Below are 14,854 nucleotides of genomic sequence, written 5' to 3'. Positions count from 1 at the left end.
GCAGTGACTTTTAAATCTTTATTGTGAAAGGTTATATTCTGGCCACAGTTTGATTCATTGGTTTTATAGTGACGCCTTGTACCTTGTATGCATTTCTTTAAGTTCTGTTTACACTGTTATTTCAATCCTGATTTTGCTTTGTGTTGATCCTGGTGTTTTATGGCAGATTTTTTTATCTGAGTATGCTGATAATTTGAGTGCAGTAAGTGAGAAAATTATAGAATTGGATAGTTGGTCAGCTGGAGATTGGCAGAGAAAGTGGTTATTTTCTTTAAAAACGGGGATCAGTGTTGATCTGTTGGCTGCTTTATTTAAGGTTCTCACTAACTTGGACAGAGTCAAAGCCATACAGCACAGAAACTCCAGAATTGCATGATTTAGTATGTCAGAATTTGACAAAATCACTCATTTTGATTTGAAGATGTTACTCCTTTTGACAAAAACAGGAAATTGTAGGAGAACCTTTGAATTCAATTTTACAAGTTTAAAATAAACATACTTTGCATATCTGTTTTGAATTCCCTCACTCCATACAAGAGCATTTAGCTGTCGTGGAAGGCTTTGGCCTAAATGAATAGAATTAGCCCATTGTTAATTGTTCCTTGAAGGACCACAGGTTGATAATTAGATGCAAATTTGCAACATTACAAATACCCCCTCCCATTCTCCACCTCAAGTGGTACGAGTAAGTCACAAAAAATGTATTTTGCTGAGGTCAAAGCGTGTTGATTCCAAGATTGGGAAGGTACCCCTTCATTGAAAATGAGAATTAAAATAAAGGGAGAAAATATCAACATAAATTAGCAAGAAAATGTTAGTTATTAAGCAATTTATGGATTACAATATGTAATTAAGCTTTCAGTGTTTATGCCAATACTAATAAGGGACCATGTGTTTATGAAATAATGGGAATAGTTTTCAGTTTGTGGAGTGACATATTACTCAGGAAAGGGGAGGGTTGGGGATGGGAATTGTGAATGTTTGTTATTGTTCATTGTACTCGTATCACAGCCCAATTTAAATCTTGGCAAATAGTGTTTTACTCCAAGTCACTCCCATCCAGATTTGGAAATGTATTACTTGGTCTAAATCCTGGATCGAACAGTACAGTAGGATTACTTGCAATGGGTCATGTAGATGGCCCACCACCACTACCACCACCTCGAAGGCTATTATGGATGGGTAATAAATACTGATCTTGCCAGTAATATCGAGATCTAAAAAAAAATGAAGAAATAATTTGAGAGAGCTTTTTAATCAGGGAGAACATTTTTATCTTTGCTCTTCCTGAGCCCCTGCCTCGATGTTATATCTTGGGTGTCTGAAAGCTAAACATTCCGTCTAGATTAGTCAATTCTGCCTTGTAAAATTAATTTTGGTTGAGTATGCTATACTGGAAAAGAGAATATAAGTAGGACATAAATCCATACTCAGTCCTATCCTACTATGATTACTCATAAAATAGACCTGGGGAATATCTTTGGGTGAGGCCAAGGTTGCCTTGGTGATATATTGTTTACAAAATTGATAGGAAACATCCTATCACCGTGGCAAACCAAACCACGCAAATCAGAGATATTCCCTTTGTCCTGTTTGTTCCCCTTTTTGCAACTTAAACCTGATTTTGTTTTACTTGCTGTTCTGACAGAGGATCTTCGATCTGATGTGTTAACTCTCTTTCACTCAACAGATCTTGTCTGACTTGCTGTGTCTCTGGCATTTTCAGTTTTTATTTCAGTTTGCCAGCATCTGCATTTTAAAAGTTTTTATTTACTGGTGAATCTTTTTCTTGGATGATTGAGGTCCATGTGCCGAATTTGTTCCTGCTGTTAGAGATTTGTAGATATTGACCCAAACAGGATGGAGGAATTGCAGAAGGTGTTTGGATTCCGGGCAGAACAGCACTTGTATGAGTTATGGAAATAATTGGGTGTGTATCATTTTATCTGGGGCCGAGCAAGTGGGGTCAGTTAAAATTCAGAGATGGAAAATTTTTACCTTTTTGTTTTGGACACATTTTGCTCAGGGGAATCGATGTGTTTTAGCCCTTAGTGTTTCCTGTGGAATTATTGAATTACTTAATTTTGCTAAGAGATAAGCATTTTATTTTTCACTTAGTCTGTTGCTTTTGATATTGCCAATATATATGCGGCCAAACCATAAATATAGGCATGCAGATAATGTAAATATTTCTAATAATTGAGCAGATAGGCAACTCCTTGCATTGGTTTCTTCATAATAGCTATCTTACAAATTACTTGATATGAATTAGATTGTTTAGTCAGCCCACTGCATAGTACATGGCTTGTGTCATAGTTGCTTTTAACCAGGTTTAAAAGCTACACCCAATAATTAGTACTGCCAATATCCCAGATTGCTATGTAGTAAAACAATGATCTGGCATGCTTGGGACTTTGGTGCAGTACTGGTGGATTTTCCAGTTTATTATATTAATTTTCCAACACAGTTCGAATTTATTTTTATGATGTCACAGGGTATTATAATAAGCATTCTGGGATGGCATGGGAACCAGGTCCACAGGACATCTTCGTGTTGCCTGGGGTGGGGAGTGTGGTATTGATATTGGTTTATTATTGTCACTTGTACCGAGGTACAGTGGAAAAACTTGTCTTGCATGCTGATCGTACAGGTCAATTCATTACACAGTGCAGTTACATTGAGTTAGTACAGAGTGCATTGAGGTAGTACAGGTAAAAACGATAACAGTACAGAGTAAAGCGTCATAGCTACAGAGAAAGTGTAGTGCAATAAGGTGCAAGGTCACAACAAGGTAGATCGTGAGGTCATAGTCCATCTCATTCCATAAGGGAACCGTTCAATAGTCTTATCGCAGTGGGGTAGAAGCTGTCCTTAAGCCTGGTGGTACGTGCCCTCAGGCTCCTGTATCTTCTACCTGATGGAAGAGGAGAGAAGAGAGAATGTCCCGGGTGGGTGGGTGGGGTCTTTGGGGATGGAAGGGGGAAGTGCAGGTCCCAGGGTCTCTTATGGGGATGGTGGGGGGGTCATAGTCTGGGAGAGCATGTGAAACAGGGCTTGGTGAGCTGGATGCCGAACTATGGATATAGTAGATTATCGGAGTTGTACTGTAATCTGTACTTTAATGAGGCAACCTCTGCGTACAAGTGAACGTATGTGAGATTGTACATAATGAGGCTGGTTCAGATAGAGTCTTTGGGTGTGGTGAGTGGGAGAGTAGGGGAAATAATCAGACCAGGTTATGAAAATTAAATAAGTTCCCATGATGTATGATGCTTATTGTGACAGTTTGGTTAGCAGAGTTAATTGGGAGAAAATAGCCGAGTTTTAGTAACTTTGCCACTAAAGTTCGGGTAGGATTACAGGTTAGTAAATTTAGTTATGCAATTTCTTCACAAATATCAATCAAGGAATTTGTAATGTTCATGTTGACGTCTTGGAACATTTGATAAGTAATATTTTGAGCTTGAAGTGCAACAGACGTGTTGTAATGTTCTAAATCATGGAATTTTTGCTATTGTCAAATACAAAAATGCACTATTTTAGGATAGTATCTTTCCCTGGGAAACTTGCATTTGGTCTACAGCAGTTTTTGCCATTTATGTGTGCAAATGCAGACCTTTTATAATTAGCCAGCAACTTGGCATGCCAATATCTTTGAAAAGATTTTTTTAAGGTTTGAATTTCCTGTTTTGGAAGAACAATTTAAAAGCATGGCTTGAACAAAGACTGGTGGAAAAATAAAAAAAAATACATGAAATGGAAGACAACTTGTTGACTTGAGTAGTGTATCTGATAGGGGTGAGAGACCAAAGTGCAGGATAATGAATCTGGAGCTGATACAACATGATTAACCTTGTCTTGCTAGAGACCTGCACTAGGAGCTCAACTTTTCAGTATATACTTTCCAGAGACCATAGGATAGAAGGTCTAAGTTTCAAATATCTTCTCAATGCACATTTGATGGCAAAGATTTGTCAATTCAAAGTTGGTTTTACTTGGAAGATTTAATTTAACTTGACTCGAGTAGTTTGTGACTGCAACAAACTGCTATAACCCCACACTATACACTTCTTCACTCCAATCTTACTAGCAATTTTCTGATCTATTTTACCACTTGTCCTTTTTTTTGTGATTCTGTGTCATCCTAATTAGGCAGGCATGCAGTTCCTTGGGATTGAGGACAACTATCCTATTGTGGGTCCTGGGATTGCTATTGTGGGAACCCAGATAAAGCAGGTGGTGGCTGGTAGGGCGCGCGGGTGAATCATTTGTGAGGTAGTCTTGTTCATCTGTTTATGTAGGGCCTCCTTGTGCTCTTGTGGCCTCAGTACCGTCCTACATGTTCCTTCTTCGCTTTGATCAGTTATGGGCCAAAAATTCCCAGCAGTTTCTTCAATGAGATGTTGAGCACATTTTTGAATCTGTTCTGTCCAATTGGCAATCTTTTTCCCATGGTAGACATCTGGATAGTGTGTTTTTATGGGGTTCTGATGTTGGGTATGTGAACAATGTGGCTTGCTTAATGTAGCTGACTGAGTGTAACAAGGACTTCAGTACTGGGGATGCTGGCCTGGGAGAGGATGCAGAGGTTAGTTTGCTTGTGAGTGCATTTCTCCATGTTTAAGTTTAGTTTCCCAGAACTTTCTGGAGGATTGAGACCATAACTGAGGTGGAAAATGGGGACACTGGCAGAGGGCGTGGCCAGCAACCGCTGTCACTTAAGCTGAACTTCAGAAAGAGCTTTAGCAGAAGATATAGGGATGAAGAACCGGCACAGGTTTGTCCAATGGATTTTTTTAAACTACAGATCATGAAATGTATCTCCCAACTTGGAATACCTTTAAGATTGGCCTCTTCCACAGCAAATAGAGTGGGTAGATTTTGTGGATTTTGAAATGTGATGAAGTTGCCAAAATTATTGCAGAAACATTAACTTTTTTATGGTGAATCGCTCTTGAAATGTCCGGTTGTTCCACCAGAAAAAAGTACACCACAACTTTTTAAAGTTTGTGACAGAATTTTTAAGAAGCCTGCAAACCCAATGGTTGGTCATGACAACCAGAAATGAACCTTGAAACAAGAGAAAATTTAGTCAAAAAGACACGAGAAAGAAGGGTGGTTGTAAAAAATGCTTGCTCGGAAAGGAATTGACTACGCCTTTGCTAGTTTTGCTGCATTGCTGCCTCAAAAGAAAAAATGTATTTCCACAAAATTGAATGATGTAGTAAACAGCACGTGCACTGTTCTGAAATAATGCCAGTTTTTTTAAAGGGCCTCAAGTGATATAGATGAAGTCATATTCAGAATATCACCCTCTGAAAAGACAAACCATGTCAAGTTGACAATGTGGAAAAACAAAACAAAGAAGGTAAAAAGAAAAATTCCAGATAAAAGAGACCAGAGAGACATACCAACAGGATATTGGGAACTGGCAATTATTAATGCCCTTGTTTTGTGGAAGGTGGTACTAAAATTTTTTTTAATGCATTTTGTGGTGAAAAAATATTCCCCTAAGGTGCCCTGTGGAGCTGATTAATGTGTTTGGAAAGTTAAAATTTATATGGTTTAATCAAGTTTTGTTATTTAATTTTGTACCTCATCTTCAAAATTGAGGGGCTATCTTAAAATGAATGGTTTCCCACCTGCTCAGAATTATTTGAATACAAATAATGTCAATAATAAAAAAATGCTGGTGATAAAAAAGAAAATGATTCAGTTACATGATCAAGTACCACATTTCATTAGCACCTTCTTTGTGGTTGAATTGTTCTGCCCAGATCATGTCTCCTTCAAACATAACATTATTGTTTAAAATGGTGCTCTAACTTTGACATTTTGTGAATGTTAAACATTTTTACCATTTTTAATACTGAGTTAATACATGTGTTTGCTCTAGCAGTCTTTACATTTTGTGTTACAATATTGGGGTGCTAAAACATGTAAGAAATACCTTAAAATAGGTTTGTATATATAAAATATTTTACAATTTGTTTAAGCTACTTAAAGATGACACGTTAATAAAAATAATGAAGCTAATGGAGTGAAAACAGAAAATGGTAGAAATACTCAGCAAGTCTGTGAAGAAATGTACATTTTTATCATGAATTACATTTTGACCAGAAATATTCTGATGAAAGGTGATCCACCTGAAATATGAACTCCTTTTCTGTCTCCACATTTGTGGCCTGACCTATTTCCAGCAATTTCTGTTTGTTTCAGATTTCCAACATCTGGTTTTTTTTTGCTTTTCGAATACTCAGGAATGTTTGCTGCTTTACCAATTTACAAGAATACAAAGGAGTGTTAGTTTCACCAAGTACAAAGCTCTGAGAGTACATCTGAAATACTGCTTTCAGTTCTAGTCTCCTAAGTAAGGAAGGATAGTTTGGCCTTGGGTTGCATTGCACATTCAGAGAATACTGGAGCTAAAAGGGTGAATGTTTGAGGAGAAAAAAAATGTGTAGATCAGAGTTGCATTTGTATGAGTGATCTTTGTGTTTAAAATGATTAGGATCCAAGACCTTAATTATGGTTTTCCTGAGGTAGATAGAAACTATTTCCGATCATTAGGGAGTCCAGAAACAATTGGGACGCACCTTAAATTTAGAGCTAGGCTGTTCATTCATGATGTTCTATCGTACTTTGCAAAAAAACTAGTGGAAATCTGGAACATTCCCAAGAAAGCTGAGGTTGAGGGCTAAGTGATAAAGTTGTGACTTTTGTTGCATTAAGTGTTGTGGAGCTAAGGTTGGATAGTTTTACAGATCAGCTGTGTTTGGAAACATAGTGATGGAGGATGAGGGGGGGGAAACCTGAAAGAGGTATATAAGATGATGTGAGGTATTGATCGGGTAGATAGTCAGAGGCTTTTCCCCAGGGCTGAAATGGTGGCCACAAGAGTACACAGGTTTAAGGTGCTGGGGAGTAGGTATGGAAGAGATGTCGGGTAAGTTTTTTACTCAGAGAGTGGTGAGTGCGTGGAATGGGCTGCCGGCAATGGTGGTGGAGGCAGATACGATAGGGTCTTTTAAAGAGACTGTTGGATAGGTACATGGAGCTGAGAAAAGTAGAGGGTTATGGATAAGCCGAGTAATTTCTAGGGTAGGGACATGTTTGGCATAGCTTTGTGGGCTGAAGGCCCTGAATTGTGCTGTAGGTTTTCTATTCCAAGAGATCTGAACCACATTGTTAGTCTTATTACCTTGTAGCATTTTCCTATGTTATTTAATGTAAATTTATGGTGATGAATTTCTCACTTAGGCAAATACTATTCAAATTGTGCTGAAGACTCAGCTGGGATATACAGTGGCATGCAAAAGTTTGGGCACCCCTGGTCAAAATTTCTGTTACTGTGAATAGCTAAGAGAGAAAAAGATGACCTGATTTCCAAAAGGCATAAATTTAAAGGTGACACATTTCTTTAATATTTTAAGCAAGATTACTTTTTTATTTCCATCTTTTACCGTTTCAAAATAACAAAAAAGGAAAAGGGCATGAAGCAAAAGTTTGGGCACCCTGTATGGTCAGTACTTAGTAACACCCCCTTTGGCAAGTATCACAGCTTGTAAACGCTTTCTGTAGCCAGCTAAGAGTCTTTTAATTCTTGTTTGGGGGATTTTCGCCCATTCTTCCTTGCAAAAGGCTTCTAGTTCTGTGAGATTCTTGGACTGTCTTGCATGCACTGCTCTTTTGAGGTCTATCCACAGATTTTCGATGATGTTTAGGTCGGGGGACTGTGAGGGCCATGGCAAAACCTTCAGTTTGTGTCTCTTGAGGTAGTCCATTGTGGATTTTGAGGTGTGTTTAGGATCGTTATCCTGTTGGAGAAGCCATCCTCTTTTCACCTTCAGCTTTTTTACAGACGGTGTGATGTTTGCTTCCAGAATTTGCTGGTATTTAATTGAATTCATTCTTCCCTCTACCAGTGAAATGTCCCTCGTGCCACTGGCTGCAATACAAGCCCAAAGCATGAGCGATCTACCCCCTTGCTTAGTTGGAGAGGTGTTCTTTTCATGAAATTCGGCACCCTTTTTTCTCCAAACATATCTTTGCTCATTGCGGCCAAAAAGTTCTATTTTAACTTCATCAGTCCGCAGGACTTGTTTCCAAAATGCATCAGGCTTGTTTAGATGTTCCTTTGCAAACTTCTGACGCTGAATTTTGTGGGTGAGGACGCAGGAAAAGTTTTCTTCTGATGACTCTTCCGTGAAGGCCATATTTGTGCAGGTGTCGCTGCACAGTAGAACAGTGCACCACCACTCCAGAGTCTGCTAAATCTTCCTGAAGGTCTTTTGCAGTCAAACGGGGGTTTTGATTTGCCTTTCTAGCAATCCTACGAGCAGTTCTCTCGGAAAATCAACTTGACCTCCACCGTTCCTGTTAACTGCCATTTCTTAATTACATTACGAACTGAGGAAACGGCTACCTGAAAACGCTTTGCTATCTTCTTATAGCCTTCTCCTGCTTTGTGGGCATCATTTATTTTACTTTTCAGAGTGCTAGGCAGCTTCTTAGGGGAGCCCATGGCTGTTGATTGTTGGGACAAGGTTTGAGGAGTCAGGGTATTTATAAAGCTTTGTAATTTGCATCACCTGGCCTTTCCTAACGATGATTGTGAACAAGCCATAGCCCTAACAAGCTAATGAAGGTCTGAGACCTTGGTAGAAGTTATCTGAGAGCTCAAATCTCTTGGGGTGCCCAAACTTTTGCATGGTGCTCCTTTCCTTGCTTCACTCTAAAATTGTACAAAACAAAAATAATACACTAAGCTTGCTTAAAATGTTGAAAAGAATGTTTCACCTTTATGACTTTTGGAGATCAGTTCATCTTCTACTCACTTAACTATTCACAGTAACAGAAATTTTGATCAGGGGTGCCCAAACTTTTGCATGCCACTGTACATGGATCTCAAAAATACAGGAACAAATGGAATTAAATGTGTGAAAAGACCATGAGTCCCACACAGATGATGTGACCATGTGGAGTCTCTTGTTGGCTAATTGGTAAAATGGATTAAACTGGCTGGGCAAAATTTTGACCAAGGTAGGAAAAAAGTGTGATATTTTAGTAAAAACACAAGGAAATTGTTCAACTCCATATTCAAACAAACTCCACGGGTTATGTTTGACAAGGGTCTAAATCCATGTAATCTCGAATCAGGGACTTGCACCACGGCCAAATATACAGTGTAGAATTATAATATTATATGCATTATTACAGGAGAACTTTCCCATCCAACAAAATTTATTCTGAGATAACAGTTGCAGACTTGAACCATTCAAAAAAAACTGTTACAGCATCTTTCAACACATGCTAACCCATCCAAGCTTTCTAAAAATATTTTCTTGACCCTCAAAATGATAAATATATTTACTGAACTACAGCAATATCTTTTTGAAAAACTGTTTTGACATGCGTATCTTCGGAATTGTGTTTTGAGTGATGGCTAATTTAATTTTTGGTACACAAGTTGATAATTCCAAGTTGTGCAAATCACAAATTGAATTCAATTGTATACATGATATGTCAAAAGGTTACCTTGAGACAGGATGATCAAGTCATCATCTTGGGGCGGCAAGGTAGCGTAGCAGTTAGCGTGACACTATTACAGCACCAGCGATCAGGGTTGAATTCCTGTTGCTGTCTGTAAGGAGTTTGCACTTTCTCCCCGTGTCTGTGTGGATTTCATCCGGGTGCTCTGGTTTCCTCCCGCATTCCAAAGACGTATGGGTAGGTTAACATGGGTTTAAGTGGGCGCTGCAGATTCATTGGGCCTGAAGGGCCTTTTACTGTGCTGTAGATAGTTTTCTTAAAATTCTGACTCCCTTAAAGCTTCAATAGATGTTTAAAGTGATTAGAGTCATTAATTGCAATGTAATCAGATAGGAACACACAAATACATTGGCTTTGTATGTCTTGGGTTGGTTTCAGTAACATTTGAGTTTCATGATAGATTATTCCTTTTCTTGTGTGTGCAATTTAAGATGTTGCTTCAAGCTGGATGATCTGTACTACTTGCATTGAAATTGATGGCATGTAATAAACTGAAGGAGAATTTAGTTTTGACTTGAAAGTAGTTTGTTGCTTCATAAGTTGCATGGACATTATTTCCCATTGATCAACCTGCTTCTAGGCTTGGCTTTGAACTTAATATACTGAGATTGTGGAAATGTTCAAAGATTGCAGGTCATCCCAGATCATTTAAGTGTTGGATATTTTACAATCATCTTAGCACTGACTTTTTCTTGCCCCATCAAATTTATCTCTTTATAGCTTGACTCTATCCTGTTTCCCCTTGTCTAGTCCCTTCCCACCTACATCCACAACACCTCTCATGCCCTCCACCATTTTGACAACTTCCAATTCCCTGGTCCCAACCCTTTCATTTTTACCGTGGAAGTCTTGTCTTTATACACCCCCATCCCCCGTTAGGAAGGTTTTGGGGGCCCTCTGCTTCTTTCTGGAATAAAGACCCAACCAGTTTCCCTCCAACAACACACTCATCTGCCTGGGCAGAGCTTGTTCTTATACTGAATAACATCTCTTTCAATTCCTCCTACTTTCTACAAGTCAAAGGTGTAGCCATGGCCGCTCACATGGGCCCCAGCTACGTCTCTTTTTGTTGGCTGTGTGGAACAGACCTTGTTCCAAACCTCTTCTGGCACCCTTTCTCAACTCTTTCTCCACTACATCAACGACTCTATTTGTGCTGCTACCTGCACTCGTGTGGAACTCATCAATTTTATCACTTTTACCACCAACGTTGTCCCTGCCCTCAAATTCTGTTGGATTATTTCTGACACTTCTCTTCCTTTTCTCAATCTTTCTGTCTCCATCTCAATGACAAACTGTCCATGATATCTACTGTTACGGACTCAGTGAAAGTCCCTTTAAGATAGAGAGTCTGTGTGTATGTGTGTGTGGGGCGTGCTTACGTCAATAGAAGATAAAGGACGTAATGACGTTGTTGAAGAGGTCAGAAGAAGAAGAAGAAGAGAGAGAGAGAGAAGGGAGAGAGACACCAGCCTGCTTGTTTTCTCTATTGATGGATGAGAAACAATAACTGTGTTTACCATAGAAATCCATGTATGGAAGTTGGAAGTAATCCGGTGGAGTTCACTTTGTTGCTGACCTGTAGAAGGAAACAGGTATTTGTGTGTGGACGACCACGGTTCGGATGCTTTTTGGGGTGAGGGAGTCACTACCGAGTAAACACTGAAGTGTCTTTTGGGTTCCATCGTGGAACATTTGGATTTCGTATTTACTCTCTCTATGTTTCTCTACGTCTACGTCTCATCTTCAGACAACGGTGGTTGTTGAAGAAGCCCTTGCTCATGTTTCACCTTATGGCTTGCGGAACTGAACTTTAAGAACCATTCCGGAACTGGGAGTTTTGGACTTTGCCACACACACACACACACGAAGAGTTTAGTTTTGGGGCTAACGTTCGAGGTTTAACATTTTTGAATTCTAACATACTAACATTTTTACTTTTATTTTACGTATTATCATAAGTAGTAATTAATAAAATAGTTGTTAACACTGAATCATGACTCAGTGTGTTTCTTTTGTTGCTGGTTCGTGACAAAATTGGGGGCTCGTCCGGGATTTGAACCCGGGACCTCTCGCACCCCAAGCGAGAATCACACCCAAAGCCACCTCAACTACACCTTCTTCCATATGTTTCCTGCAAAGATGCTCTTCCCTTCTTTCAGTTTCTCTGTCTCTGCCATTATCTGCTCTCAAGATGAGGCTTTCCACTCCAGGACTTATGAAATGCCCTCCTCCTTCAGGAAATATATGGCTTCTCCCTGCCACAGTTGATGGAGTCCTTGCTTGTGTTTCTTCCATTTCCTGCACATCTGCTCTTACCTATCCCCTCTCCCCAGCCAGAACAGAGATATAGAGATGGTCATCGCCTTTCACCCACTAGTCTCTGCATCCAGCACATCATCCTTCACCACTTTCACCAGCTTAAGGGGATCCCACCACCAGCAACATTTTCTCCTCTACCACCACCACCCCCTCCCTCCACCCCACCCCCCCCCCCCCCCCCCCCCCGCCACCCCCAGCCTTCTGTTTCCCACAGGGACCATTCTCTCTGTCACTCCCTGGTCTGCTCCTCCCTTTCACCTACCCCTCCCTGTTCTATGTACTGTAGCTGTAGCTGCAGGATGTGCAACATTTGTTCCTACACCAACTCCCTCACCACCATCCAGAGACCTAAGCTGCCCTTGCAGGTGAGGCAGAAACTCGTATGCACCTTTTCCATCCTTGGCTGTTGCAATGTGGCCTCGCCTTGCTTTTAATTTACATTGGAACATTGTATTTCTTTCTGTGACACTTTTATGGAGACCAGTGGACTGTGATGCACAAACAACTTTACTGTGAGCTATTTAAAACTTTGGTTTATGTGTGTCAGCATCAAAGCATTAAGAGTATAGCAATGACTTTGCTGAAACATACCTTGTTTTCTCAAATTGTTGACAAATTCACAGTGTTATCTGTGTTAACTCTAGAGTGAAATAGTTTTGTTGTAGGCCGGCTAAAGATCTCCGGTTGAACAACTTCTAATGGTCAGTGGTTCAGGTTTAGAAAGCTGCTTTGAAAACACATTGCTGCTACATCTTTTTTCCCTATCCTTCGTGGGAAGGGTCTGGGTTATGTTCTGAATTTAATTAATATTAACTGTTGCTTCACCCTATAAATTCTGCTTGCACTTTTTAAGGTCACAATAAACACTCTCATCTGTTAGTTGATGGATTAATTTGAATTACGTAATTCTGCAACAAGAGCCCAGGTTATTCATGTTGATTTGTTCTCAATATGCTCATTCTAATTCTAATTCTATCTGTTTGTTTTTTCACATTTTAACTCCCTGTCATATCTCATTCTTAAATGTTGATTTAAGTGTCTGCTTCAATCACTCGCTCTTGGGGAATTCCACAGCTTGCAACCTTATGTTTGCTGCAATAAGTCTCTTGCTTTTAATCTTGCATCTGTTTGCTAGCTATATTTATGTACTGATCCCACAGGATGAAGGATTAACTTTGGTATTGTGGATGCTAGTCCACTGTGAATGGGTTTAATGCTATTCTGACTTGCACAGGACAATAAATTCCATCTGTATTGAGTTTTCAACTTACTCTTTTTGAGATGAGTTCTCTAATTGATGTCAGAGTAAGAAGGCATAGATATGCAATACATTATGCTATTAACTTCTAACATTGTATTGATTTTGTCCTCGAGAGAATTAAAAAAGCATATCGTCTTTCTCATTAAGCACACAGTTAATAGAAATAAATTGTACCTAATGGAAGAAATGACTTGTTATAAGAGCAGCATTTGAAAGTCAGATGTTTTGCTTCAACATGCACGTGGAAATGTATGCAAGAACTGTCCAAAAGATGGGTATTCTGAAACACCTATTACAAATTTGTTGAGTCAGAATGTCATAGATTTAAATCCAGCTCCAGAAACTTGGCCATTAAAACCAGGGTAACACTTGGGTAGGTCCCAGAATGCTGCACTGTTGAACGTATTGTGTTGTGGATGAGGTGTTAACAGCATCTCTATTTGCTCTCAGGTAGATGCAAAAGATCCCATGGCATTAGTGTAGATGAGTGAACTGGGAAAAAGGTTGGCATGGACATGGTGGGTCAAAGGGCCTTTTTCTTTGCTGGGCCACTCTGACTATTTTAAAGAGCAAGAGGGAGCAACTGAATACTGAGCAATAGTTAAATCTCAGCCAACATCACAAACGGAAGACCCAATTGTTAACCCACTGATGTTAAAGCAGCTAGTTATGTTCTGTGCTTCAACAGTGGCTGTGTCTCTGAAGAACATTGGACAACCTGGAAGGGATATCAAAGATGATAGGTGTTATTCAAAGTTAACTTTTTATCCTTAATCGATCATGTTAAACAATTGCTTACTAAATGGTCCCCATTGTCTCTATCATTGATTGGTCGAATTAATGTGGTTAAGATGACTATTTTACCAAAATTTTGTATTTATTCTGGGCAGTTCCAACCTTCATCTTGAAATCCTTTTTTGATACTATTGATTCTAAAATTCTTCCATATATATGGTAGAATAAAAACCCAAGGTTAAGTAAGAAATATTTACAGAAATTAAAGGATGGGCGGTAAGGCTTTGCCTCACTTTAGATTTTACTACTGGGCAATTAATATTAGATATTTAATTTTTTGGATGCAAGATTTCGATGTAATTTAACGTCCCTGATGGGTGTATGTTGAGCATGAGTCTGTGCAAGGGTTTTCATTAGCTTCTATTTTAGGAGCCTCACTCCCTTTTGCACTTGCTAAATTGAGTAAACAAATGATTAACCCAATAACTAAACATACAATACGAATATGGTTTCAATTTTGTAAATTTTTTGGATTGAATAAATTCATTTCATCGAGTCCTATCTAATCCAATTTTTTCTTTCAATCATCCAGAATTGATTTAGCTTTTTCTTTAGGGAAAATGAAGGGAATAACATGTTTTCGTGATCTATTCATTGATAATTGTCTCTTGTCTTTTGAACAGTTTTCTAATAAATATACAATTTGCCTAGATCACATTTTTTTCGATATTTACAGATTAGAAATTTTTAAAGTTATTTTACCTACTTTTCCGATAACACAAAATTGAAATTACAGAAAAATTTTTAGGTCTTAATCCTTATCAGAAGGGCTTGGTAGCATTAATTTATGATCTGATTATGAAAATACATCTAGAGACACTTGATAAAATTAAGAATAAATGGGAAAGAGAACTTCAGATACTTTTACCTGTAGAGACATGGAAGAAAATTCTCCAATTAGTTAATACATCTTCGATGTGTGCT

General features: G+C 38.9%; 1 protein-coding gene across 2 annotated transcripts in view; it reads left to right on the top strand.

Annotated features, from left to right (window-relative positions):
• The window catches only part of prkar2aa (protein kinase, cAMP-dependent, regulatory, type II, alpha A), a 267,193-nt gene that overhangs the window by 109,126 nt on the left and 143,213 nt on the right, over positions 1 to 14,854 (top strand). The gene's annotated exons all lie outside the window — the stretch shown is intronic.

Source organism: Pristis pectinata, chromosome 6 (assembly GCF_009764475.1).
Source record: "Pristis pectinata isolate sPriPec2 chromosome 6, sPriPec2.1.pri, whole genome shotgun sequence".
Taxonomy (NCBI): domain Eukaryota; kingdom Metazoa; phylum Chordata; class Chondrichthyes; order Rhinopristiformes; family Pristidae; genus Pristis; species Pristis pectinata.
The sequence above is the reverse complement of the archived record's forward strand: the minus strand, read 5'-3'. Positions and strand labels throughout refer to the sequence as shown.